Raw genomic sequence first — 26861 nt, 5'->3', positions numbered from 1 at the left:
AGGAACCATGAGGTTGCCGGTTCGGTCCCTGCCCTTGCTCAGTGGGTTGGCGATCCGGCGTTGCCATGAGCTGTGGTGTAGGTTGCAGATGGCTCTGGCGTAGGCCGGTGGCTATAGCTCCAATTCGACCCCTAGCCTGGGAACCTCCATATGCCTCGGGAGCGGCCCAAGAAATAGCAACAACAACAACAACAACAGAAAAGACAAAAGACAAAAAAAAAAAAAACCTTTCAATATACTTGTATTTGTTCCTTATCTGTCTTCCCCACTAGACTATAGACTATAAACTCTATGAAGTCAGGAATCATGTCTGTCTTGTTCATTGTCAGGTATATAGAAAGCAATTAATAAATATTTTTGGGTTAATGAACTCTTTTCTATAATGCAAATATTCTGTAAAAATTTTAGAGGCCCATTGATTAATTTATAGGCTGAATATACATTTACTGTTAGGCATTGACTTGGAAGGTGAACTGCCCCATGATCTTGGCCCTGGAGGCAGTCAGAATCTATTATGGGAGATAGCATAGGGAAAAAAAGTCATACTAAATTTGCATGAAGTTATGCAAAAGCCCAGAGAAAGGGGTGAGTGATCTACATTTAAAAGTTTTAGAGTTTGAAGTATATTTATTGGAAATATAATAGTATTCAATTCAAAATTGGAAAATTGTCATTCTACCAAGGTATAGGAATGGGCAACTGTTAATCCCAAGGATATTCATTTTGAGATAAGTGTTACCATTGATCTTGGCTTATCTGGCACTTTCTCAACCATTTATCTCACCACTTATCTATTATTTAATTCTTTCAACAATCCAGTAGAAAAAGTGGTACTAGTCTCTATTTCATAGATGAGAAAATTGAAATCAGAGAGTTTAAATAACTTTCCTGAGGTAACACAGCTGGTAAAAGACAGAGCCAGGCACATTTAGATCTTTAGGTAACAAGTTCAGAGCTCTCTTTGTATTATATTGTGGACTAACTTTTTAGAAAATTGTATTGGAGTATAGTTGATTTACAATGTTGTATTAAGTTTCAGGTGTACAGCAAAGTGAATCGGTTATACATATATGTATATCCATTCTTTTTTCATATATAGATTATTATGGAATATTGAGTAGGTTTCCCTGTGCTATGCAGTAGGTTCTTGTTACTTATCTATTAGTAGTGTGTATGTGTTAATCCTATCTTCCTAATTTATTCCTCTCCCCACTGTTTCCTCTCTGGTTATCCTAAATTTGATTTTGAAATCTGTGAGTTTGTTTTTATTAAATAAATTCTTTTGTACCATTTTTATTGGATTCCAAATATAAGTGATCTCATATGATATTGTCTTTGACTTATTTCTCTCAGTATGATAATCTCTAGGTCCATCCATGCTGTTGAAAATGGCATTATTTCATTCTTTTTTATGGCTGAGTTATATTCCATTGTATGTATGTACCAAACTTCTTTTTTTTAATTTTTATTTTTTAATTTATTTTTTAAGGGCTGCACCCGTGGCATATGGAAGTTCCCAGGCTAGATCAGAGCTGTAGCTGCAGGCCTGTGCCACAGCCACAGCAACACTGTATCTGAGCTGCATCTGTGACCTACACCACAGCCCACAGCAATGCCGAATCCTTAACCCACTAAGCAATGCCAGGGATTGAACCTGCGTCCTCATGGATGCTAGTCAGATTCATTTCTGCTGAGCCACAATGGGAACGCCTGTACCCATTCCTTTATCCATCTTCTTTATCCATTCCTTTGTCGATGGACATGTAGGTTTCTTCTGTGTCTTGCCTGTGGTGAATAGTGCTGCAGTGAACTTTGGGGTGCATGTATCTTTTTGAATTACGTTTTTCTCCTGATATAAACCTAGTAGTGGGATTGCTGGATCATATGGTAGTTCTGTTTAGTTTTTTAAGGAACCGCCACGCTGTCCTCCAGAGTGGTTGCACCAATTTACATTCTCACCAACAGTGTAGGAGGATCTCCTTTCTCCACACTCTCTCCAGCATTTATTATTTGTAAACTTCTTGATGATGGCCATTCTGACTGGTGTGAGGTGATACCACTTGGTAGTTTTGACTTGCATTTGTCTAATAATTAGTGATGTTGAGCATCTTTTCTTGTGTTTTTGGCTATCTGTGGGTCCTCTTTGGAGAAACGTCTATTTAGATCTTCTCCCCATTTTTGGATTAGGTTGTGTTATTTTTAATATAAAACTGCATGAGATGATTGTGTATTTGGAGATCAATCTCTTGTCACCTGCTTCATTTACAAAGATTTTCTGTGGGTTGTCTTCTTGGGTTTTTTATAGTTTCCTTTGCTGTGCAAAAGCTTTTAATTTTAATTCAGTCCTATTGGCTCGTTTTTGTTTTTATTGTCATTACTTGAGGAGGTGGATCCAAAAAAAAATTGCTGTGATTTATGTCAAAGACTGTTTTCTACCTGTGTTTTCCTCTAAGAGTTTTGTAGTATCCAGTCTTATGTTTAGGTCCTTAATCCATTTTGAGTCTATTTATTTATTTACTTATTTTAAAATTTTTTTAATGGCTGTACCTGCAGCATATGGAAGTTCCCAGGCTAGGTTGATTCAGAGCTGCAGCAGCCACGCCAACACTGAATCCAAGTTGCGTCCTCAACCTACAGATGCTTAACCAACTAAGCAAGGTCAGGGATTAAACCCACATCCTCAGGGAGACTGTGTCAGGTCCTTAACCCACTGAGCCATGGTGGGAACTCCCATTTTGAGTTTATTTTTGTGTTCGATGTTAGAGAATGTTCTACTTTCATTCTTTACCTGTAGTCGTCCAGTTTTCCTAGAATCCCTTATTGAACCCCCTATCTTTTCTCTATTATATATTCTTGCCTCCTTTGTCATAGATTAATTGACCATAGGTACTTGGGTTTATTTCTGGGCTTTCTATCCTGTTCCACTGATACATATTTCTGGGTTTTTTTGTGCCAGTACAACACTGTTTTGATCACTATAGCTTTGTAATATAGTCTGAGGTCAAGGAGCCTGAATCCTCCTGCTCTTTTTCTTAAGATTGCTTTGGGTATTTAGGGTCTTTTGTGTGTCTAAACAAATTTAAAAATTTTTTGTTCTAGTTCTATGAAAAATGCTGTTGGTAATTTGATAGAGTTTGCACTGAATCTGTAGATTTTCTTGGGTAGTATAGTCATTTTGAAAATATTGATTCTTCTAATCCAAGAGCTTGGTCTGTCTTTCCATCTGTTTCTGTCATCTTTGATTTCCTTTATCAGTTTCTTACAGTTTTCAGAGTACAGATCTTTTGCCCCTTTAGGTAAGTTTATTTCTATGTATTTTATCCTCCGTGATGAGATGGTAAATAGGATTGTTTCCTTAATTTCTCTTTCTGGTCTTTCAGTGTTAGTGTATAGGAATGCAAGAGATTTCTGTTTAATTTTGTATCCTACACCTTTACGGAATCATTGATGAGCTCTAGTAGTTTTCTTTTTTTTCTTTTCTTTTTAGGGCTGCCCCACAGCATATTGAAGTTCCCAGGCTAGGGGTCAAATTGGACCAGTAGCTGCCGGCCTATACCACAGCCACAGCAATTCCAGATCCAAGCCGAGTCTGTGACCTACACCACAGCTCAGGACGACGCCAGATCCTTAACCCACTGAACGAGGGCAAGGATCAAATCTGTATCTTCACAGATACTAGTCAGGGTGGTTACCGCTGAACCACAACAGGAACTCCCACAAAGATTTGTTGAATTCTCGTTCATGTGAATTCTGCTGCAGGCCCCATGACTTTGGAGGTCAGTTGTCCTCTAGGAATTGATAACTAGCATGTTTATGTTGCCTTTGTTTTATGATGCAACCATCTCAATATAAGACTTCGGGTGTCTTTGCAGAATATATATATAGAGATAGAGGGGTGGAGGGCAGAAGGGAGGAAAAGAGTGGGCACCAGAGCTGGAAGGTCATATAAAAGCTTTTGAATATTTCTCCCTGAAAGTGAGACATGTCACCTTCATGTGCTGCCTAACTACAGGAGGTCTGGGAACTGTGGGAGCCTGCCAGACAACTTCACTCAGATGTTTCTCAAAGGAAAGTATTTTCGCATGGTGCATGTTTCCTTCCAGTTTGCATTAGGGATAGTTCAACGTGTCTGAGCCATGTTTATGCTGTGAGTGCCTTGAGGTCAGAAATTTAATAAATGATCTAGATTTTTTATTGGAGTGTAGTTGATTTGCAATCTTGTGCCAGTTTCTGCTGTACTGCAGTTGTGATCTAGTCATTCATGTGTGTGTGTGTGTGTGTGTGTGTGTGTGTGTGTGTACTTTTTCTCATATCGTCCCCCATCACATTCTATCCCAAGAGAAGTAGTTCTAGATTTTAAGTTCCTTGAGGGTACTATAGCATAGTGGTTGAAAGTACTGATTTTGAGAATTATAATTCTGGTTCTGTTACTTCCTAACTCTCTGCCCTTCTGCAACGTTTTAACAGCTTTATTAAGATGTAATTAATATACCCTGGACCAGATTTGATCCCTGGACCAGGAACTCCATACACTTCAGGGTGGACAAAAAAGAAAAAAAAAATAGAACTGTGGGGGTTTTTTTTGTGTTTTTTTTAATTGTTGTATCTCAGAAGTTAATATGTAGCTTCAACTTTGACTTTGGCCAAACAGTAAGATTAACACTTGATCATGCAGTTATCATGATACTGTAGATCAACTATACTTCAATAAAAATTTGAAAAATTAAAAAAAAGCAGTCATTCAAGATTCAGCCAAAATGTCCACTTAACTGTATGATATCACTTATATGTGGAATCTAAAAAATACAAAAACTAAATGTAGACTCACAAAGGAACAAGCTGATGGTTACCAGTGGGGAGAGGGAAAGGAGGAGTGATGTGATAGAGGTAGGGGATTTTTAAAAAGCGTTACTAGGGGATTTATGAAATCATGTGTGAAACTTTTGAAAAGTGTAAAGCCCTATTGAATTTGAAGAATGTTTTAGTTAATAAAAAAATTTAATGGCAAAAAAGAGATAAAATTACCATAAAATTTACCCTTTTAAAGTGTACAATTTGTAATTGTTAGTATATTCACAGACGTGTGCAACCACTACCTCTATCTAATTTAAAACATTTTGTTAGCTGGAAAGAAACCTTGCATCTATTAGCAGTCACTTCTCATTCTCCTCTCAGCCCCTGTCAAACACCAAACCACTTTCTTTCTCTGTCGATGTGCCTGCTCTGGACTTGGGCAAGTTATCGAACCATTCTGTGCCTCCATTTTCTCATTAACAAGGTGGGGACAATAATACTTCCTCCTCATCTTATGTGATATGGGAGCAGGAAGAGTTAAAGGACTTAAATCGTGTCTGTTCCATAGTAAATGCTATGTGTTTGTTGATGTATTGTATTATTACGTGCAAAATTTTGGCGATCATTATTTTGTTCCTTTTATACCACCCAGCATAGCACTAAACGCACGGCAAGCACATTCATCTAATTTCCTAAGGCCCTCTCCTTTGTTTCAAGTACTGTTCCAGGGGATCTTACATGCGAATTAAAATCCCTGCTCTCAGAGTTCCTGTCATGGCTCAGTGGTTAATGAATCCGACTGGGAACCATGAGGTTTCGCGTTCAGTCCCTGGTCTTGCTCAGTGGGTTAAGGATCTGGCATTGCTGTGAGCTGTAGTATAGATCACAGACTCAGCTCTCATCCCGTGTTGCTGTGGCTGTGGTGTAGGCTGGCAGCTACAACTCCAATTTGACCCCTAGCCTGGGAACCTCCATATGCTGCAGGTGCGGCCCTAAAAAGACAAAAAAAGAAAAAAAAAATCCCTGCTCTCAAGTTGTTGACAGTCTCATGGCAGAGACAGATATATACAGAGTACATACATGTACTTTAACACAGGCTAATAACCTTGCGAGGTGGGGATTCTCAGTCACATTATTATTGATGAGGAAACTAAGGCTCAACAATGCTATAACTTACCCAGGGTAAGGTAGATAATAAGTAATTGAGCTGGGATTGGAACTAGATTCTAACATTGCAAAATCTGTTGTTACTGTTTCTGATGCTTACAAAAAGAATTTGCTGCTCTTCTCTAATGTTTTAAGCCTCGCAAAGAAAAAAACTATGTTTTTGGCTAAAGAAGCAGGAGATTCAGCACATATTTTTAAAAATTCACCACCTGGAGGCCCGCTGTTCTATTCTTCCCTTTACCTGCTCTGACCAGAAAAAAAACCCCTGAGGAGTGAGAGGTGCAAGATGTGGCCTCAGCTCTGGGCAGGATGGACTGTGTCCTATTTGGCTTTGTCCATTGTCTCTCCCATCAGGCTCCTGACTGGCCCCTTTCCTTTTCTGATCAATGAAGCTCCTTTGTGTGGCCAGGGCCCTTGGGACTGCAGCGAGGGTTTGTGCAGAGCTTCCTGTGAGAAGTGTTCCTGTGATTAGCCGTGATCGCCTAGCATCAGATGCAGTCACTGTTTGGCTTCTACTTTCTCATCCTCTCTTTGAAGTTATCCTGGATCTACCAGTCACAGAGCAGCTTCCACTGAATCCAGCAGCTTGTTGCTGGTTACATTAGGCATTATCTGTATCATACTTTTGGCTCACCTTGTGAATGGGCTAGTGCTGTGGTTATTTTCCACAGACCAGCAAAGCTGGCAGGGCCCTTAAAAATCTCTTACCAACCCCTGCTCATTTTACAGAAGAAGAAAACTGACACGTAATAAAGGAAGGGTATTTATCCAGATCCCACAGATTCTGTTACAGAGGCAAGCCCAGGACCCTGATGCCTTGACTTTTATCTAATTTTCCCCCTTTCAGGCTCTGCTACCTCCTTTTCCCCACTTAAATAACATCATAAGTTCTTAGAGGACAGAGATCATGCCTTATGTACCTTTATATTCCTCAGAGAGTCTAAGTTAACAGGTATGCCTGGTAACCTCTCAGGCTTGTTATTGTCTGATTTTACGTATGGTGGATGTGTCGCCTAGTAGAAGGAGCTAGATAGACCTAGATGAGGATCTTGGCTAGTAATTAATGGAGCTGGGGTTCCAGCTCACATATTCTGAGTCCAAGTTGTTCCTTCTAGTAAACTATGACTAGAGTGGTGTATTTTGACAGGGGAAGAAGAGTCCAGACAGAGCCAAGCTCCAGAGGTAGTGAGTTTGCTGCATTTGGAGAGAAGCAATTAGACTATGTGCCCAGAGCACAGGTTGAATTAGGTGAAGGGAAATGGGGGGAAAGGCAGTGAGAAATACTGGGGGGGGGAAGGTGAAAAAGGTTTGCAGCCAAAAAGGACAAATCCCTTTCATGTGGGCTTTTAAAGGAAAGCCTCCTGGAGTTGGGAGCCTTGAGCTGGGTCTGAGGATGGTTAGGGTTTGAATTTACAAGGATGGCCCAAGGTCTGAGCACCTACATTTCTCTTTCTCTGTAAACAAAGTAGAAAAGCCAAGCACCTGTCCAGTTTGCCTAGAGCATTGTTGAGGAGTCAAAAATGCTGGAGAGTAGAGGTTAGGGCTAGGTTTAAAAAAGCCTAGAATTTCAGATTTGAGGAGTCAACTTTTATTTCCATTAGTATCACTTTATATGTATGTTCCTTCTTCAAAGATGAGTTGTGGGAACCCTGGATGGAGGCTAAATAATGAACTCAGCCCTTTAACCCTCTCCAGAGTGAGACTTTGTTTTGGACATTTCACTTTGATGAACTTATCATGCAGCTTTGACTCTTCCTTGGCCTCCAGGGTTCATGACATGTCATATTTTCCCACTTTGCTGAGGTGAGCATTTGAAAAGTACTTGATGAGACAGCAGTGGGTGAGCTTACTTATTATTTAGCTGAGGAATGGCTCCCATTTGGAGTTAGTGGCATTTGTAAATCTGAGGATTCTTAAGCCATCTCTGGGGATTTGTTCACACACGGTAAGGTTTTTTTTTTTTGTCTTTTTTTGGTTGTTGTTGTTGTTGTTGTTGTTGTTGTTGTTGTTGCTATTTCTTGGGCCGCTCCTGCAGCATATGGAGGTTCCCAGGCTAGGGGTTGAATCGGAGCTGTAGCCACCGGCCTACGCCAGAGCCACAGCAACGCGGGATCCGAGCCGCGACTGCAACCTACACCACAGCTCACGGCAACGCCGGATCGTTAACCTACTGAGCAAGGGCAGGGACGGAACCCGCAACCTCATGGTTCCTAGTCGGATTCGTTAACCACTGCGCCACGAGGGGAACTCCAACGGTAAGGTTTTTAAGATAAGCCCTTCTGGAGTTCCCGTCGTGGCTCAGTGGTTAGTGAATTCGACTAGGAACCATGAGGTTGCGGGTTCAATCCCTGCCCTTGCTCAGTGGGTTAAGGATCCGGCGTTGCCGTGAGCTGTGGTGTAGGCTGCAGACACGGCTCGGATCCAGCGTTGCTGTGGCCCTGGTGTAGGCCAGCGGCTTCAGCTCCGATTAGACCCCCAGCCTGGGAACTTCCTATGCCACGGGAGCGGCCCAAGAAATGGCAAAAAGATAAAAAAAAAATAAAATAAGATAAGCCCTTCCTGTGTACTTTATCCTCAAGTCCACAATCTGCATAGTCCTGGGTTCTGATTCCAGCTCTGCTCCTTGGCTTGTCTGTGTGACCACTCATAAGCCTCTTCCTCTTAGTTCTTGTATCCGTAATAACAATGATATGATACTGGACTGGATAATCTCTAAAGGCTCTTCTGGTTCTGATACTTTAGAACTCTCTGTATGGGACACAGATCAGCCTTTTCTTTGATGTTCTTCGTGTACACAGATTATAATGCATTAAAACATTTATATCATAGGAACTTTATATATATTGGCTTATTCAGTACATACTTAGGAAACAGTTCCTATTGGTGATCATGCTATGCTGATTTTTTGAGTATTTTTCTTGTGTCCTGTCCTTTTTGTCCTCTGCTGCCTTCATGTTCTGGCTATACCTTCTGTCATCCTGCAGAGCAGGCCAGACCCAGACACCACTGTGTTCTAGTAGTGTCCGAAAAACAAACGACAGGAACACAGTCAGCTGCTTCAATTTAAACTGGCCTTTCTGGTAGCTACAGATTATTACTTCTTGCACAAGCAGCCTGCAGGGCCAGAAGGAGGAGACAAGGCAGTATTGTTCCAACTTGGAAAACCCCCAAGCCTCACCTTTCCTGTCAGTTGCAAGTACATAGCTTGCATTTCTACTCCTGCTTCGCTGCAGTATTAAAGATGTTTGAAAGGAGGCCATGCGAAAAAAAGGGAGTTAGCTATAAGGAACTATATTTAGAACTGTCTTTGAACATGTTTATTTCTTGATTTTTATTAATTTGCTGCATAGTTTTGAATATGAGTAATAGTAATAAGTACTCTAAACATCTCATAACACTTTAAACTTCAGAGCCTTTTTTCTCTTTAACGCATCTTTATAAATAACCTGGAAATGATGTGTACTATTAGTAGTCACTTTTTATTGAGTACTTAATATGCACTTGACATGGTGCTGAGTGCTTTACATGTATTGTTTAATTTAACTTTTATATCAGCTGTAATAGATATTATCACCATTTGAAAAAGATGAAGACACTTTGACCCAGAGCAGTTTAAGTAAGGTTCCCAAACTCACACAGTTAATATGTGATGGAGTTAGGATTTGAATCAGATAACCATTAGAGAGAAATGCAAACCAAAACTACAGTGGGATATTACCTCACACCAGTCAGAATGTCCTTCATCAAAAAGTCTACAAACAGGAGTTCCTACTGTGCTGCAACAAGATTGGCGGTGTCTTGGGAACACTGGGACGCGGGTTCTGTCCCTGGCCCAGCACAGTGGGTTAGGGATCTGGCGTTGCTGAAGCTGTGACTTAGTTTGAGGCTGTGGCTCAGATCTGATCCCTGGCCTGGGAGCTCCATATGCCTGGGGGCAGCCAAAAAAAAAAAGTCTGCAAACAAGTGGGTGTTCCCACTGTAGCTCAGCAGGTTAAGGACCCAACATTATCTGTGATGCAGGTTCAGTTTCTGACCTCACTTAGTAGGTTAAAGATCCAGATTGTCGTAAGTTGCAGCATAGGTGGCAAATGTGGCTTGGATCCAATGTTGCCATGGCCGAACCTGCAGCTCCAATTCAGGAACTTCCATATCCCACAGGTTCCTGTTGTGGCTCAGCCAAGAAAGAACCCGACATAGTGTCCATGAGGATGTCGGTTCGATCCCTGGCCTCACTCAGTGGCCTCGCTCATCTGGTGTTGCCGCAAGCTGTAATGTAGGTTGCTTTATATATTTTTATACAAAGAAACTATGTTAAAAAAATTTTTTTGAGGAGTTCCCATCATGGTGCAGCAGAAACGAATCCAACTAGGAGCCATGAGATTGTGGATTCAATCCCTGGCCTCACTCAGTGGGTTAAGGATCTGGCATTGCCATGAGCTGTCTTGTAGTGTTGTGTAGGTCGCAGACAAGGCTTGAATCTGGCGTGGCTGTGGCTGTGGCCTAGGCTAGCAGCTGCACCTCCGATTGGACCCCTAGCCTGGGAACTTCCATATGCCACAGGTGCGGCCATTTTAAAAAGCACCCCCCCCCAAATTTTTTTTTAGCTAAGTTTTTTTAGTAGAAACACAACTCTGAAATGTTTATGTGTATAGGAAAACAATATATGTGAAACTTTAATGAATTTATCACTTAATGTATTTGTGTCTTCAGTGCCTAGCTTACATAAATATTTTTTTTCTTTTCTTTTTTTTTTTTCCCACTGTACAGCAAGGGGATCAAGTTATCCTTACATGTATACATTACAATTACATTTTTTCCCCACCCTTTGTTTTGTTGCATCATGAGTATCTAGACAAAGTTCTCAATGCTCTTCAGCAGGATAGCTTATATAAATATTAATTGAATGAATGAATTTGGGGTCTGAGTCTGAAGGTGCAAGGGTGCTGTGTCATTACTATAATACAATGTGATATAAAGGGTTAAAGATGGAGCCTTAAAAGAGTATCTGGTCCAGTTTCTACTTCTAATGAATGAGAAAAGTGGGACTCATGGAGTGGAAGTGACTTTTCTAGTAAGTTGTTGAGGAGGAGTAGAATCCACTGTTCCTGGAAGCAATAATGATTTTCTGGAACGAATTGCCAGTATTTTCACAGAGATCTCATGAACACAGGTAAAATATACAGAGGAAATAGTGTTTAAGTATTTTGATTCACTGACTTCTTTACGAATAAAGTGGGGATATAGCGGTTTGTTTTTTTCTCTTTATTTCTGTAGATTTTGTGTACCAAGTTTAGATTAGAAAGGTTCACTAGGTTGAACCTAACTTTTGATCATAGTTCTCCTGCAGTGCACATCTGGCAGAGCTTTTTACCTCAAAGGCCTGGTTGGAAGCAGTGGCCTTTATTTCTGACGTGTAATTTACCTCTCCTTCCTGGTGTTTGAGGCTTGTTGGTCTTGATAAACACGTGTTTTCTATGCACACTGTGCAGTGAACATAGGGTCCTAGGGTGGAGCTGCTTAGGAAGCAGGGGAGAGAGGGCAGTTAAAGGCAGCTTGTGTCTTTAACTCCTTTGGTGAATCCATTAACCCAGAGAGCTTTGTCTAATCATAATGAATCTTTAAATCTCAGGGCCAGAAGGAGAAACTGATGTGAAAAGGATTCCTTGGTCTTGTTTCACTGCAAAAAGGAATGGAGATGAAACAGGGTCCAGTAGTTGAGAAGAAATTGGAATCAGTAATGCCAGATTTGACATTAGGCTCAGTCATTTATAAGCCATGTGACCTTGGACTGGTTCCTAAGTCTGAACCTCAGTTCTCCCATCTGTAAAATGGTGTTAGTAGTACCAGGTACTTCAGAGAGGATTAAATTCTTCCTAAATTCCTGCATGGCTTGCTCCTTTTCCTCCTCTTTCAGATCTTTTCTCAAGTATTATCTTCTCAGTGAAGCTTTCCCTAACTATCCTCTTAAAAATTGTAATATTGCTCCCACTCATAATAATAACAACAAAACACTGGAGTTCCCGTCGTGGCACAGTGGTTAACAAATCCGACCAGGAACCATGAGGTTTCGGGTTCGATCCCTGGCCTCATTCAGTGGGTTAAGGATCTGGCGTTGCCGTGAGCTGTGGGTGGGTCGCAGATGCAGCTTGGATCCCACGTTGCTGTGGCTGTGATGTAGGCTGCCAGCTACAGCTCCCATTAGACCCCTAATCTGGGAACCTCCATATGCCAGGGGAGCGGCTCAAGAAAAAGCAAAAAAGACAGACCAAAAAACCCACAAAAAAACAGCATTAAGAGCAACAACTAATTCTTAGGCTTTGGGACTTTTCTAAGCACTAATATGTTAACTAATCCTTATAGAAACCCCTATTATGAAGTACTATTTTTATACCCACTTTATAGATTAAAAAACAGAGGCATGGAGAAGTCAAGTGATTTTTCACAGAACGCAATAGGTAGTTAGCAGTAGAGCTAGAATCTGAACCTAAGCTCTTTGGCTCTGAAGCCCTTGCTTTTAATCACTATCCTGTACTGCCTCATTAGAACATAAGCTTCTGGAGGACAGGAATGTTTGCTTTTTGTTCACTGCTATTTCTCCAGTACCTGGAATATAGTACATGGCACATAGTAAGCAATGAGTATTTGTCGAGTGAATTAATGATTGAATGCATAGTGATAAATGGGAGGGGGGAAGAAGTTAAGTAGAGTTCTTTTGAGCTGTTAACCTTGGCCCCTCTCTGTCTTCTAGGTCCTAGGTACTTCTGCTTTTCAATACCATAGCCAGTACCCACATTTTCAGGGCTCATAGCTTCTCTGTTGGACAGCACAGATGTAGAACATTTCTGTCACCATAGGAAGTTCTATTTGGACCAGCCAGAGGGCAAATATAGTGAGGCCTGAGGGGGGAGCAAGTGGTAAGAATGGAGTGCTAGAGAGCGATGGGCTCACAGAGGGTTTTGGATGTAGACGTAAAATTTGGACTTTTATTTTGAAGCCAGTGCTTCCTGAATTTGGCCATATAGCAGAAGCACCTGGGGGAGCTTGTCTAAAATTCTGATTCCTGGGTGGTTTGATATAGTAGTTTTGGTGTAGGACCTAAATCTTGTGTGCGCGTGTGTCTGTCTGTCTGTGTGTTTGGTGATTAAAAAAACAAGGCACAAACTTGGCCATCTTTACCGTTTTTAAGTGTGTGGTGCAGTAGGTTAGCCATATGCTCCGTGTCCTGCAGCAGACCTCTGGTGTTTCTCTTGCAAAGTGAAGCTGTACTTGTTAACCACCCACTCCCCATCCCCTAACAGCCCCTGGCAATGACCTTTCCATTTGATTTTTCTAAGACTTTGATGACTTCAGATGCCTCATAAATGTAATCATTTGGAGTTTGGGTTTTTTTTTTGTAATTGGCTTATTTCACTTAGCATAATGTCCTCAAGGTTTTTCCGCAGTGTAGCATATGATAGGATTTTCTTCCTTAATGCTTTAATTATATTATATTGTATATAAACACTCCCTTTGCTTTATCCATTCATCTATCAATGGACCTTTGTCTTTTGAACCTCTTGGCTATTGTGAATAATGCTGCAGTGAGTATGGGTGTGCAGATATCTCTTCAAGATTGTTTTCAATTCTTTGGACCTAAACCCAGAAGTGGGACTGCTGGATCATATAGTATTATATTTTTGATTTTTTGAGGAACCGCTGTACTGTTTTTCATAGTGGCTGCACCATTTTACGTCCCCACAGATGGTCCACAGGGTTCCAGTGTCTCTGTAGCCTTGCCAGCACTTGTTTTATTTTCTGTTTTGTTTGTTTGTTTGTTTGATAGTGGCCGCCCTCACGGATGTATTTCTCACAGGTGTATGGTGGTATTTGATTTGCATTTCCCTGCCGTGATGGTGAACATCTTTTCATGTGCATGTTGGCCATTTGTATATCTTCTGTGGAGACATGACTATTCGTGTTCTTTGCCGTTTTTTTTTTTTGTTGTTGTTATGTTTTTTGTTCATTTTGGCCACCCCTTGGCACAAGGAGCTCCAGGGCCAGGGATCATACCCGAGCCACAGTCACGACCCAAGCCGCAGCTGCAGCAGTGCCGGATCCCCTGCCCACTGTGCCGAGCCAGGAATCAAACCGAGACCCAGTGCTCCCACTGTGCTGCTCATCCCATTGCACCATAGTGGGAACTCTTCTTTGCCGATTTTTTGATTGAGCTATTTGTAAAACTCTGTTGTAAATAAGAACCCTAGGTGATTCTGATAGATGGTGGTGGTGAGTGGGCCAGCAGCTGTGATAGAGTGTGAGGAGGCTTGGATCACTCAAGCCCCATCATTCTTTGGGGGGGGGGGTGAGGGGAAAGCTGTGCCTAAGGCATGTAGAAGTTCCCCAGCCAGGGATGGAACCCGTACCACAGCAGCAACCCAGGCTGCTACAGTGACAGTGCCGGATATTTAACCCTCTACACTATAAGGAAACTCCAAGCTGCATTATTCTCGACTGAGTTATTCTTAGTATCACTCTCTCTCTCCAGTTTGAGAGAGAGAGAGAGAGTGTGTGTGTGATGTCTATACCCTTAAGCCTCAAATTATAATGGTGCTTTTTGGGGAGTCTTTGCTGTGTCCTGAAATTACCCTTTCTTCCATGTTCTGAGCCTTTAGCTTCTTCTAATACAATCTCTTTCATTTTCATCAGGAGTGTTTTCTCAGTGTTGGTGCTGTTGGGAAGGAATCTAACTCTCCTTCGCTCCCATCCTCCTTTTCTTTTTTTTTCCTTCCAGCTTTTTCTTCAGCTTCACTGCAGCGAAATTCTTCCTGGTTCTGTGCCCAGGCTTGCAGCCCAGAGCATCCTGGAACCTTCAGATCTAACAAGGGTGGTTCTGCCAGGTTTTTCTGAGCCTTTCTGTCCTGAGACAAAGGGTTTGGGCTCATATTTAGCGTCTCAGCTGTTTGGAATGCAGCAGCTCCTGATTCAGAGTCTTAGACCTCCCATTGCAAGGGTCAATAGGCTTTGAACTAACCAGTAAGCAGAGGCAATCTCTTGTGCTTTGGGTAGGAAAGTGGCCTCATTGCCACTCTTCTGGCTGGGAGTCTGGAGGCCCGAGGTTCAGTCCTGGATCTGTTATTAACTTGCTATGTGCCTTTGAGCAAGTTACTGGATCTGTATTTTCTCTGTTGCAAAATGAAAGTCTAAAATTAAATGGGTCTTGAGATCCTACCAAGCTCTAGCCTTCTTTGGTTCATTTTAATTAATGATATGCTTGGTTCTATATTAGCCAGTTAGGAACTCCATAGGTTGACAAGATAACCTCTGCTTTCGCAGAGCTCATAGCCCAGGAGGGAAGCAGTTAGGTAAACAACCTGATCTAACTTGAAGCAAGTCTAGAAGCACACCAAGTGTGTTGGAAACAGAGGACAGCGATGAGCGCTAGCTAGAAGGATATGCAGAGCTTAATATTGGAGAGAGCATTTGAACCTTTGGTCCTGTCTTCACCTCTTCTGTTGTTCTTCCTTCTCCCCATCCCATATGAATCCCCAAGCCCATTCCCTTCTTAAACTCTGTCACAGTTGTCATGGTAAATCATGTCCCTCTTTTTTAAAAACCTAAAAGCTAAAGTCACATATACACAGTCACAGAAATCCTTTCCTCCCTTTTGCAAACTCCTGCAATAGTTGTATAGCTGTACAAGTTACCTGTAAAATTCCTTTAACTATTATTATTCTCTTGCCTTTTATTATTTGGAACTCTGAGTTCAAGCTGCTTCTCTCATTTTGTCTGCTACCAGGATTTTAAGATCTGAGTAATTGGGTCTCATTTTTGCTACTAGACTGAGCCCATAAGGATAAATAATACATCTTAATCTCTCAGCATCAATGCCTCTTCCAAGTGATTTACATAGTAGAATGTCATTAAACATGGGTTTGTTTATTTTAAACCAAGTCTCTTGGCTCTGATAGGGATGTCATATTTGCGAATTTATTCAGGATGTCCTTTTTATGTTGTTAAGTGACTAATTTGTAACGTGTAACAGTCTTTGTCACTCTTGATTCTTCTTTCTTGTCTTAACCATCTTCTTGGCTCTAAGAAGTATAATGAACATTATTATATGATGGAAGGAACACAGTGTGAGGCGTCAGGGTAAAGTCTGAGCAAGTTGCTTCTCTGAGACTTTTCTCATCTGTAAAGTAATCTCAGCCCTGATTCCCCATGGAGTTGTTAGGAGACTACCAACATGCGTTGGAAAGTAAAAAATTGATCTTTTTATTTCTTTGGATTTTTGGCATTTTAAATTTAAGAAATATTCACAAAGTACATATTATGTGCTAAGTCCTGTGCTAGAGGGATAAGAAAGAATCAGATGCTGGCTTTTGCCTTCCAAGGACTTTACACACTAACTGGGCAGGCAGAAACACAAGGGAATCAAGGCAGTGAACAAACGGGGGAAACTGAGGAAAATGCTTGAATATGGGCCTTACCAGCTTATGGAGCTCAGTTTGGACACTTGGCTTGCCTTGTGAAGATCCTGTGTTTGGTGTCTTTTCTCAGATTATAGCTGGGGTGAAGCATTCCACATATGATATGAAGTTGGAGTGAGAGTCAGTGTTCAATCAGTTATTTTTATATAACAACAGGAATAAGAATAGGGAACTTGAGTTTAAATCTGATCTGTCACTGAGGGCATCCTTGGGTATGTTATGTAATGTTGCTGAAAGCTTGGCTTTGTCATGAATAAAACAGAGAGAATAAATGCCTCAAGTTTGACACACATTTATGGGAATTTACTCTGCTAGCTGATTCTGAAGTTGTAGAAGTAAAAAGACAGTCTCCCAGGAACTCTCAGTCTAGTGGGAAAAATTGTGCCATGTAGAGTGTGAAATAGAAGCCACGTAAGAGCATCCCTTGATTGTAAGTGCTGTGTAAACGTGAAATCTTCCACCGCAGATGGTTCTTCATAGGGCTACTTCCCACTGGAACGATACTACTCTAAGTAATGACCCATCGTATCTCCTTTCTGCTTGTGATCCTGGGTGTGTGTGTGTGTGTGTGTGTGTGTGTATGTTTTCTTTATGAACATTGGTCCCTGAAAGCTCAGGATTGTTATGTGGAATAAGTACAACATCAGTGAGGTCAAGTGGGATTGAGATCAACTGCATCTGACCCACAGCAGGCAGTAACTATTGGGAACTTTCATTATCTATGATCTGTATGTAATCTAAGTCACAAAATAAGGGCATTCTCTCAAATTAAGTGCCATGTTCTGGGTCCCATTCTAGGTACTAAGGACACCAGTGAACAAAACAGTTGAAAATCCCTACCTTCATGGAACTTAATTTTTTTGAGAAAGACACATAATTAACACACAAAAAGTAAAATATTAAGTATAGTAGATAAGTGGGAAGGAGGAAGATTAAAACAAGGAAAGGAGAACCATGGGGAGGAGAGAGTATGAAGATTTGGCCTTTTAAATAGGGAGCCAAGGAAGGCCTCACTTGAGAAGGTGACTTTTGATTAAGACATGAAGAAAGTAAGAGAATGTACTGAAGGAGGAACATTCCAGGTGGAGGGAACAGCAAGTGTCAAGCCCTGAAGCCAGAACTGGTATGTTACAAGGAAAACCAGAAGGCCCAGATGGCTGAAGTGAAGCCGTCAGAGGAAAGATGAATAGAAGAGGGAGATGATTGTGATGGAAGCAGATATTTTGGGGTCTAGATTTGACTTTTCCATTGACTGAGATGGGAAGCATGAAGGATTTTGGTCAGAAGAATGAGTTTTTCGTGTTTTCATAGAATTATTATGACTCCTGGGTTGAGAATAAACAGAAGAGTTAAATGCAAAAGCAGGAGACAAACTAGGAAGCAGTTGCATTAATCCTGGTGAGAGATGATGGTGGCTTAGATTAAGATGGTGGAATTGAAGGTAATGAGGATTGATTTTAGAGGTAGAACTGAAAAAAGATTTGCTGACGGACTAGTTGTGAGGTATAAGAAAAAGAGAAATCAAGACTGACAAAATTTTGACCTGTGCAGTTGAAAGGATGGAGTTGCCATTGGCTGAACTGGGAAAAGACTTCAGGAGAAACAGATTTCAGGGGAGGGGATGAGTGAATATAAAAATATGCTAACAGTTAGATCACGAGATTAGATGAGGTGACCTTGGGAGTGGTCATTCTGTATATGGATATAGAAAAGAGAAGCAAAACTTGAGCCTAGGTCGCCGCAAAGTTTAGAAATTGAGAACAAGCTGCCATAATAATGAGGGAGGAGAACAAAATACACATACACACACACACACACACACACACTCTCTCTCTCTCTCTCTCTCTCTCTCTCTCTCTCTCTCTCTCTCTCACTCACTCCAAAACACTGGAAACCAAATGAGGAAAAAAAGGAGAGAGTGATCAGCTGGGTCACATGTTGCTGACGTGTCCAGTAAAGTGAAAACCGAAAATTGATAACCAATTTTAGCATGGCAGAGGTCATTGGTGACTTTGGTAAGAGCAGTTGTGGTGGTATAGTGGGGATGAAACTCTGGTTGGAGTGGGTTCAAAAGAATGGGAGGAAAGATAAAGTTTTTTTCTAGAAGCTTTGCTGTAAAGGGAAGAAGAGAAATGGATTGGTAGCTGGTGTGTGAGGTGGAATAAAGAAAGGAGTTATTATTCATCTTATTCATTTTTTAGACAAGTAGCAGTATTTAAATGGGAATAGTCCTCGAGAAAAGGAAAATCCTGATAATGTGGGAGAAAGAGTAAGAAAATGACCAGAGTAACGCTTTTTAATGTTTTGGCCACCCCGAGGCATATGGAGTTCCTTGGCCAGGAACCAGATCCAATCTGCATTTGTGCCAGATCCTTTAACCCATTGTGCCCAGTCAGGGATCAAACCTGTGTCCTGGTACTACAGAGATGCTGCCAGTCTTGTTGCCCCACAGCGGGAACCTCGAGGAGATCTTTTCTAATTGTTTGTAGTAAGATTATCCACACTGGTTCCAATAACATTTGGAATAAGATGATTTGCTGGTTAAAAAAATAATCCTTGTGGATGATATAAATCAGTGTGGATAATAGAAATGTGTTTGTAAATGTTGAAAGTATGCAACTTTGAAATAGCAGACATTTATAGATGTGTTATAAAAACCAGACAGATGCATACTTATCCTTTTGTAAGAAAATGTTAATATGAAAGCAGATCAGTATTTTGTTCTAAGCATAATCTTCTTCATTCAAACATCGATACCATATTATCTTTTTTACTTAGGGTCATTTTGCTTCCTAATGAACATGTGTATTTTTAGAGTAGCAGATTATTCCATCTGAATGCTCTGTAGTTGGAAATAGATGTTCCAGATTGCAGATCAATTTGGAAATCTCAGTGGAACTGGAAGAAAAAAAATCCTACGGAGAGATTTCTATTTTATCTTGAAAAGCTAAATAAATCATGGTCAGTCTTGTAATTTGTGATCATCTTTATCTAAAATTGAAAGTCTGGGATGTTTTTAAAACTAATGTTTTCGTGCAACAACATGGATAAACCTTGAAATTACGCTAAGTGAAATGAAAAGTAGAATGGTGGTTGCAGGGTGAAGGGGAGGACGAAATGGGGAGTTAGTGTTAAATAGAGTTCCAGCTGCAGAAGATAGAAACCTTCTGGAGATAGAAGGTAGTGATGGTTGTACAACAGTGTAAATGTGCTTAATGCCAGAGAATTGTATGCTTAAAAGTGGTTAAAATGGTAATTTTTAATATATATATTTACTATCACAAACAAGAAAACCTCCAGCATTCTGAGTGTCCAGTGCCTACAAGTCTGCTTGCCTAAACTTTGGTCAGCTGTATCTGCATCATATTACAATTAATAAACCCCCTTTTTGTTAGCACCTTACACTAGTATAGTCTGTAGTTTAATAAATCTTCTGGTGTGCTTTCCCTTTAGATCTTCAGAACAGCCATAAGAAGTAGGTAGATAGGAATAGGTAAGAGATTCTCAGAGATTTATTTATAACTGATAGGCCAGGGACAGAGATTAGTGTCAAGTCCTGTACAGTCTGTCTTGTTCCATAAATGCAGGGGCTGGAAACTTGAAGTGGGGGGCCTTTTAAGAATAGAGCCTTGGCACCTCTGAAGCAGTAGAGTTCCTCCAGCAGAGACCTCCTTTATTAAAGCTCAGAGGCAGGACAGTTGAGCTCTACACTGCTGACCTGTGCATGGAACCTGGTTTGTCTCCAGACCTTCAGCAGAGCATCTGGACAGAGGAGACTGATCACATCACATCATCACATCAAAACTGGATTGATCAAATATTATATACCCATCTCTTTTTTCCCCTAGAGGGAACTGTTTTTTATATATAACTAATATAATAGGATTGAAAATAAATGAAGAGATTCACAGTGAAGGCAGAAATAAGGAAAATAGAATAAATGAAGTCATGGTAAATTCTGTACCAGCAGTTCTTGCTTATTGCTAAGGTTTGGTTCAACCCTTTGCTTCCTAGTGGCCAGAGCAAGACCTGGTCCAGGGTTCAGAATATATGTGATTTATTCATTTATTCTTTCAACGGATAGTTTATTCCCACTAAGTGTTTGAATAGTCGGAAGACACACATGTGTCTTTAGATGTAATAGCTGAAGAAAATAGAGCTCATCTTATACAATAGACATCATCAGTGGTTGCCACAATAAACTTGGTAGTAGAGTCCATGTCTGGTTTATTTCTGTTTAGACCAAACCTGGCACCAGTACCTGGCTTAGACTTAATACTTACTATGGCTTTGCTGAATGAGGAAGAATTGGTTGCTTTTTAAGGATCTGATGTGAAACTTGGACAATGGAGTGACTTCGTTAACGGTCGTTTTGATGTTCAGCAAATACAGCAAATACCAGTGTGCTGGGCCCTCAGGGAGACAAAGATATGAATAACTTATGGCTTTACCCTCAAGAGGGATTTTTAAAAAATGGGATGTGTGATGATATAAAATGCTTTGGGAGACAGTGAGAGCTCAGAGGAGAGTTCATCACAGGCCGTCCCGATTTCTCCTTGGTAAGATGGGTGTAATGAGTAGTACCTTCTTCATAGGGTAGATGTGAACGTGAAAGGGGGTGACGTACACAAAGCTCTAGGAAGAATGTCTCTTACAGTTGAGCATTTCATAAATGTTAGCCAGTGTGATACTCAGCGGAGACATCCCGGAGAGGGGTGAATGGAGCTGGGTACCCTAGACACCCGAGATCCCACAGCACATGGGCATCCGTATGTTTACATGTTTTCCTTGACTTTGACTCTTCACATGTTTCCCTTCTTTTCTAGCTCCAAGGTCCTTGAGGGCATGCACCATGACTTACTCACCTTCATATCTCTGATGCTGGTACTGGGTCCGGTATAAAATAAAGACCTAGTGAAGGCTTATGGACTGAAAGAAGGAAGCAAGTGAGCATACTGGGAGCCAAGCAGGCTTGCTTCTTTCGCCACTGAGGAAGTTCTAAAGACATGCTTTATGGAAGCCCTTCTTGGCTCTGCCTTACATCTGGCAGCATATTCCGGTGTGCTGGTTTTCTTCCTCCGTGTTCCTTCCTTCCTTACTGCCTTTATACCTTTGCGGCACCACTTCCGCTAACCTCTGAGCAAATGAACATAATGGTATGTGGGTAGTTAGTTCAGAGCAATCATCGTCTCTCAGATCAGTATTTCTAGATTCTCACTTGTTCATTGGACGTCTGTCTCTGCTTGCTCAAAAATAAATGCTATCTTTCAATGCTTACCCTAAAAACCTATTACTTTGCCCTTCCCAAACCCTGCACACAGAGAGTTTCTAAATCCTGTCAGTTCTGACTCCAAAATATTTCCTATATTCTTCCTATATTTCCTATATTTCTTCTCTGCTTTGGCTTTTTCTAGTTCAGACCTTTTGTTTCTCTTCTACCAGTCCATCTTCCATTTTCTCATGAAATATTGTTCTAAAACACAAGTATGATCATGTCACTTTCTTACTTTAATCCTTCACGGCTCCCTGTTTATCTTCATAGCAATTCTTTAGTTTAACTAGTAGTGTTAGCATTTTATAAATAATTGCCTTCCTGTAGCAGATAGCCTCAAGGTGACTCATACTCTTCTTACTCTTTTGAGGCTTTCTAATTACCCTTCTAAAAACCTAGGCCCATAGATCCTGGGCCACTGAAAATTGTGGATGATGAGACTGTTCCACCAGCTGAAATGATGGTGGAGTTCCCTGGTGGCTCAGCAGGTTAAGTGTTTGTCTTTTCATTGAATTGTTTAATCATCTGTCCATCCAGAGGATGGCAGTAAGGTGGTAGAGTACAAAGCCTCCAGTCTAAGGGCAGGAGACCTGGATTTTGTTCAGGGCACTGTCCACAACCCTGACTTGGTGGATGTTTCTAGAATAGTTCCTTCCCTTCTCTGTGCCTCAGTTTTCTCATCGAAACAATAAAATAAAATAAACACACATGGCCCCATGGGACTATACATGGGACTATAGTCCTCTTCCAACTAGCTCTCTGTAACTAGATTTGATGGGTAATGTGGCACTTGTACTTTTGAAAAGGAGCACCACTACTTTTATACTGTGTCACAGGCCTTATCTAAGAAGATAAAATCTAGTTTATATATTTGCATTACAAATCTAACCTCTTGTAAGTAACCATTAAAGAGGGACTGTGAGGATTGCTGACTTACAGTCTCCCTAGAAATGCCTGATGACTGTTTCTTGTAGTTTAGAATGTTATAGCAAGTCTGCCTGCAGCAATCCATTTCCAGAAATATTTTTCTTTTTTCTTTTTTTCTGTCTTTTTAGGGATGCCCTGCAGCATATGAAAGTTCCTGGGCTAGGGGTCAGATCACAGCTGCAGCTGCTGGCCTACACCACAGCCACAGCAATGCCAGATCTGAGCCTTGTCTGAAGCCTACACTGCAGCTCACAGTAACGCCAGCCAGATCCTTAACCCACTGAGCGGGGCCAGGAATTGCATATGTGTCTTCATGGATACTAGTCAGGTTTGCTGCTGAGCCACAATGGGAACTCCAGTTTCCAGCTAATTATAATTTTGCTCTAGAGTTTGGTGATAATTTAAAGTCATTGTATTGTGTGATTGTGGAGCTGTGTTTATTCAGCAAATATCTCCCAAACACGTACTGTGTGTCTGACTTTGTTCTAGGTGTTTGAAATCTCTGCTCTCATGTGTTTTACAGTCAGGAGTGTGATGTGATTATATTAACAGTTGACTCGAACAACGCAGTTTTGAACCGGCATGGTTCCACTTATACGTGGATTTTTTTCAATAAATACACAGTGCATGGGTGGTTGAATCCACGAAACCATGGATACTGAGGGCTAACTATAAAAGTTATAGGCTGACTATAAAAGTTATACTTGGATTTTCGATCGCATGGTTGGTTGGCACCCCAACCCCTGTTTTGTTCAAAGGTCAACTGGACAATGTGGTAAATACTACAGAAGCTTCCTAATGAAAGTAGCGTTTAAAAAGAAAGAAAGTAGCATTTGAGGCCTGAGAAGAAGAGTAGAAATTATTCCGAGGAAGAGATAGGGAGGATGAGGTCCTCCCTGTGATTGAGAAGGCTGGTTGGCATTGCAGGGAGGGAGAGTAGCATGTGTAAAGACTCAGAGGCAGGAGAGTATGGCATATTCAAATCTGCTGGATTCTGAAGTGTGAAGGCAAGAAAGTGCTGTTTTGAAATTATAGCCATTTTAGGTCTCATGTCTGGTCTGTGAAACAGCATGATGTCATGGCAGGGCATTGGACTTGAGCTCCAAAGAGCTAGGTTTATGTCCCTGGCTTTTACTAATCATATGAGGAATCTTGCACGAAATCATTTAACTTTCCTGATCTTATTTCTTGCAAAATGGTAATTGTTAACTCTTGCACCACTCTTATAGGCTATAAACATGCTACACTGTGAAAGCCTTCCTTGACCTTTCTGCCAAGCAAAGTGACACCTCTCTGTTTTAAGCACCTTGCTTTAATATAATACTTTTATGACAGTCATTCTTTTATAAAACTGTTTCCCACTAAAAGATGGATTCTTTTAAGGGCAGAAAAATGTCACATGCTAAGTCCCACCTACTTGTGAGGTTTAATGAATATTTGGGTTCTATATTAAGGGAGATTCTCTCCAAAATTTGTTTGCCCTTTAAAAAAAAATCCTTTGAGAAGGGTGTCTGGGTTTATTTCTAGGTTCTCTATTCTGTTCCATTGGTCTATATGTATGTTTTGGTACCAGGACCACACTGTCTTGATGACTGTGGCTTTGTAATATTGCCTGAGTCTGGGAGAGTTATGCCTCCTGCTTGGATTTTGTTCCTCAGGATTGCTTTGGCGATTCTGGGTCTTTTGTTGTTCCATATAAATTTTTGGATTGTTTATTCTAGATCTGTGAAAAATGTCATGGGTCATTTGATAGGGATTGCATTGGATCTGTAGATTGCTTTGGGTAGTATGGCCATTCTTGCAATATTAGTTTTTCCAACCCAGGAGCATGGAATATCTTTCCATTTCTTTGCATCCTCTTTAATTTCCTTGATTAATGTTTTATAGTTCTCAGCATATGAGTCTTTCACCTCATTGGTCAGGTTTATTCCCACCTATTTGATTTTTTTGGGTGCAATTTTAAGAGGTATTGTATTTTTGTATTCCTTTTCTAATATTTCATTGTTAGTATACAGAAATGTGACTGATTTCTGAATGCTAATCTTATATCTTGCTACTTTGCTGAATTTGTTGATAGAGTAGTATTTGGGTTGAGTCCTTAGGGTTTTCTATATATAGTATCACATCTTCTGCATACAGTGACAGTTTTACCTCTTCTCTTCCAATTTGGATACCTTTTATTTCTTTTGTTTGTTTGATTGTTGTGGCAATTTTGTTGTATTTTTGATTAGGAAAAAGCCATTTTCTTAAAGTTGTTTCATTGGGCCAACTGCTTTAGTGGTTAGAATGTAACATTTTACAGGTGAATATTTCATTTACAGGTAGGCATAAGAGGTGGTGATGAGCTTTTGCATGAAAAGATCTGTTAACCGTGGAACCCCTTTTTTTTTTTTGTCTTTTGTCGTTTTTAGGGCCATACCCATGGCATATGGAGGTTCCCAGGCTAGGAGTCTAATCAGAGCTGTAGGCACTGACCTACGCTAGAGCCACAGCAACACCAGATCAAAGCCGCGTCTGCAACCTACACCACAGCTCACCGCAATGCTGGATCCTTAACCCACCCACTGAGTAAGGCCAGGGATCAAACCCGCAACCTCATGGTTCCTAGTCAGATTTGTTTCCACTGCACCACAACGGCAACTCCTGTGGAACCCTTTTTGATATGAGATCCTCTTGGCAGATTCCTAGAAATCAGAGTTCTCCATTTCATCTTTGAATTGAAATATTTTTTGAGACAAAATGACATATAAAGAACTATAAAATGCAGAAATGTAAAGAGCAGTCTGATTATTTTTGGAAGACAGAATAACGAAGCAGACAACTACTATAAAAAGTGGGCTTCTGGAGTTCCCGTTGTGGCTCGGTGGATTAAGAACCTGACATTGTGTCTGTGAAGATGTGGATTTGATCCCTGGCCTTGCTCAGTAGGTTAAGGATCTGGGCTTGCCATAGGTTGAAGTGTAGATGGAAGATGTGGCTCAGATCTGGCATTGCTGTGGCTGTGGTGTAGGCTGTCAGCTGCAGCTTCAATTTGACCCCTAGCCTGGAAACTTCCATATGCCGCAGGTGCGGCCCTAAAAAAAAAAAAAAAAAAAAAGTGGGCTTCCTTGCATATTGTACTGATAGAATTAAGGACAAAAAACACACTGAGTTTTCTTAAATTCGTTTGTTAAGAAATTAATAAGGGAGTTCCCATTGTGGTGCAGCGGAAACAAATCCATCTAGTATCCATGAGGATGCAGGTTTGATCCCTGGTCTCGCTCAGAGGATCAGGGATCCAGCATTGCCATGGTATGTGGTGTAGGTCACAGACACAGCTTGGATCCCGTGTTGCTGTGGCTGTGGAGTAGGCTGGCAGCTGTAGCTTCCAGTTCATCCCCTAGCCTGGGAGCTTCCATATGCTCCAGTTGCGGCCCTAAAAAAAGCAAAAAGAAAAAAAAGGAAGTTCGTATGGTATTAAACTGTTGAATTCTAATACAAGCATTCTTTTAACTCACCCACTAGTTAAGTCATTCATCTAGACAAAAATGTTTACTGAGCACCCTGCTGATTTATACCAGGCCCTTTAACTAGAAATTCAGTAGTAAATAAAACAAAGTCCCTTGACCTTATGTTGCTTAAAATCTAACAGGAAGGAAAGAATTGGGCAAGCAAACTACAACCTCAATAAATATTTATAAGAGAGAAGTTCAGGGAGTTCTGGGATCATAAAAATAAAAATGGCCTATAGCCATGCCCAGCCTGGCTTTCTCAGATCCTTCATAAGAGCTGAGTGGACACAGTGGAGAAATGGGCCTACTGTACAGCACAGGGAACTATGTCCAGTCTCTTGGGGTAGAACATGATGGCAAATGGTATGAGAAAAAGAGTATGTGTATAAGTATGATTAGGTCACTGTGCTGTACAGCAGAAATTTGACACAACATTGTAAATCAACTGTACTCCTATTCTATTCTACTCCTATTCTATTCTATTCTATTCTATTCTATTCTAATTATTTTAATTTTATGGCTGCACCTGCAGCATATGGAAGTTCCCAGGCTAGGGGTCGAATTGGAGCTCCAGCTGCCGGCCTACACCACAGCCATCTGAGCTTTGTGACCTATGCCACAGCTCATGGCAATGCCAGATCCTTAACCCTCTGAGTGAGGCCAGCGATCGAACCTGCATCCTCATGGATACTAGTCAGGTTTGTTTTGTTGAGCCGCAACAGGAACTTCACACACCCTAATTTT

At 40.9% G+C, this 26861-nt stretch overlaps 1 protein-coding gene across 12 annotated transcripts in view; it reads left to right on the top strand.

Annotated features, from left to right (window-relative positions):
• The window catches only part of FAM168A (family with sequence similarity 168 member A), a 215785-nt gene that overhangs the window by 104983 nt on the left and 83941 nt on the right, over window positions 1–26861 (top strand). For 2 of the 12 annotated variants that reach the window (XR_007130804.1, XM_047752771.1), the window contains exon 1: window positions 21303–21373. The exons of 2 other annotated variants lie outside the window; for them this stretch is intronic. The gene's annotated coding sequence lies outside the window, so the exon portion shown is untranslated. Of the gene's footprint in view, window positions 1–21302; window positions 21374–21467; window positions 21487–26861 lie in introns of those variants that run through there. 8 more of the 12 variants (XM_047752774.1, XM_047752773.1, XM_047752779.1 and 5 more) reach the window with 7 other exon arrangements.

Source organism: Phacochoerus africanus, chromosome 11 (assembly GCF_016906955.1).
Source record: "Phacochoerus africanus isolate WHEZ1 chromosome 11, ROS_Pafr_v1, whole genome shotgun sequence".
Classification (NCBI taxonomy): domain Eukaryota; kingdom Metazoa; phylum Chordata; class Mammalia; order Artiodactyla; family Suidae; genus Phacochoerus; species Phacochoerus africanus.
This window is presented reverse-complemented; position numbering and strand designations above follow the sequence as displayed.